The sequence below is a fragment of the Citrus clementina genome, unplaced genomic scaffold, assembly GCF_000493195.1.
Source record: "Citrus clementina cultivar Clemenules unplaced genomic scaffold, Citrus_clementina_v1.0 scaffold_7, whole genome shotgun sequence".
Taxonomy (NCBI): domain Eukaryota; kingdom Viridiplantae; phylum Streptophyta; class Magnoliopsida; order Sapindales; family Rutaceae; genus Citrus; species Citrus x clementina.
Window position 1 is genome coordinate 4,757,115 of NW_006262075.1, and position 2,684 is coordinate 4,759,798.

Consider the following 2,684-nt stretch of genomic DNA (forward strand, 5'->3'; position numbering starts at 1 on the left):
AAAGTGCTTAATTAATCTAAACCTTCTTTTGCTTCACAAGCAAAAGTTTCACCCAAAATGATAGGCCCATGATTAGAGTTAACACTAAACACAATGAGAGCGAAAAAGTTGAGTTGCTTTAAATCATAACCGAGCAAGAATATCCGAAGCGAAATGATTTAGAAGGAATCTATGATTGCAAAAGGAACTCATATCCACTACAGCTTTATTCAATTAATTAAATAATTATTTCAACTAATCTCATCACTAACCACCCCCCAACTTGCTTGCTATTTATTATTTTCATGTTACCACTCACTTTAACACCAGTTTCGACTTTCTGCCAAAAATTCAATTCCCAATCCTTAAAGCGAAAGGCATCAAAATTCAACAGCATCACCAAAAATTGAGCTCCAGTTGTTTGAATAGAACCCATTATCCAATACTTCAAAGTCTCGAACACAATCATTTTGCATATTTCCTAATACGCCAAATATCTATTAAAAAGTGAAGAGTAAATAGGGATTATTTAAGCGTTAGGAACATGATTGCCACTCAACCAAATAAAGGGGATTTTGTCAATTATATGGTATTGGCTCATTGGGCGAAGGTGGTGATGCTGAAAAGAGTGACAGCATCATAAGCCGTCCAGCTTTTACACTGAATAGATACAGATCAAAGAAACACACGATACGCACAGAATCTCGAATTAGGATTCTACACATCAAAAGAATGAGAGGTTGTGATTATTTAATGGTGTTGCTCATGATTAGGCTTGCACTAAAACTTGAAAATTATTCAGAGTAGCCATAAAGTTACACCACCACCACTAAGAACGGGACAAAATTAAAGATAAGCTTAACCCAAATGCTGAAGTCACAGGGATAACAGTAATTGCCAAAGAAGGAGGTCAACACTGAGCATTATAAGTTTTGAAGTCAAAAGTAAGTATAATTAAGTTATAGAGATAATTGCCGCATCAAGCATAATAGTATGATGCATTAGGGTGAAAAAAACAAAAAGAAATTGAAGACAGGAAGTTCAGAGAGACAAGTTTATATAATTTGAGAAATGCAAAATTGATAGAATTTGAAGGAATGCGATGGAAGAAACCTGTACAATGGACAGAATTTCTTTGTTGACATATTAGTACATGAACCCACTTTCAAAGATCGTACCTTGTGGATAGATTTTCTACAAGGTAAAGTATACCCACAAAGTCAACAGAATGATCTGGGGATCAAATTTGCTAAACATGAGCTGATAAGGATAATGACTGAGGCCTCTCAGTGCGTTTTTGCCCACTGCAGGGGCAAATTATATTTATTTATATATTTTTAATTACAGGAAAGCAAAAGACTATTAGATGATACAATTCAATTGAACGGAACGGAAAAAGAAAGTTGTATCAGAAATCGGAAGCCATAGATTTGTTTATGATTGGCACAACAGAAAATGGAACTTGTTACCCAGCAAAGCACATCAAATTCTTCAAATTATTACCTAATTGAAATAATTATGCACTTAACATAGTCTTGGGATCAGCGGATCTTTGACTAGACTGAATTAGCTATGATTAACATACCAGCTGCTAAAAGAAAGAGAGAGATTTAAAAAAAAAAGCAGTTATAAATGTAATTTAATTTAACTATTTAATTATTTATTTTAGGCACTGCCCCTTAGCCCATCTGCTCGTGTAGCATATTGCACTTGCATAAATAACATTCCAAGTGACCAGTTTAAAAATTTGACCATTAAGCAAAATTTTAAAACTAAAACGAGATATTGTGGCAGGTTATGTATATGATTTTATATTTAGCGCTTGGGTTAATTTTTTTCCAATTTCTTTTACGGTTTCATTCAAATCGTAGGTCGTATTTACGATCAAAGACAAGGACCACACACATATCACAGCCTTAAAATGGTAGCCATATCTAATAGCGTAGCGTGGTACCTCTTATCAGATTGATTACTATCGACTACACCTTTGGGCTTCGGCCGCATTTAATGCCTACCGTAAAAGCACATATACAAGGAATCAATTGAACCCAATTTTGAAAAAAGCTGCCACGCAGGTCAAGCTTTCAGCGCTTCCATTATTTCTCATTTGCTGCCAGGGCATTTATATCCTGATGGAGAATTTAACTTTCTTATCGTCACACCCAAACTATGATTCTTTCGATAAGTCAACCACAGCCAATCTGATGTTTAAAAACTTACCGTACGGCGGACTCCCTTCTTTGCAAACCACTTTTTTAAGATTGTATAATTCAGTTTTTAACTTCAAATTATCCAAGAGGCGTCTGAAGATTTTCCGGATAAGTTTATTATAAAAATTTAAGCCAAGCAGAGTCAGGTGCGTCAACCGAAAATTGAATCTCCTTCAACCTAAACTGCAGTTGCGTGATCGTACTCCATTATGATTGTGTTTGGCTTTTTATAGCAATTCCTACCAAATTTTGTATCAGCCAGGCGACACTTATCCATCTTGACAATTTCATGATGCTACGAGTCAGTTCGACTGCAGAATGCCAAATCGTAACCTAATATCTATCTATTTCATAGCCTATCGATTAAATCACACAAAAACCATTCTTGGGAGATACCGAGAGCCAATTCTCTGAAAGGAAACTAGTAGAGCATAATCCATCGTCGTTAAGGCAATCAAAACACACATTAGTCTACTACAATAATACTACGTGGGA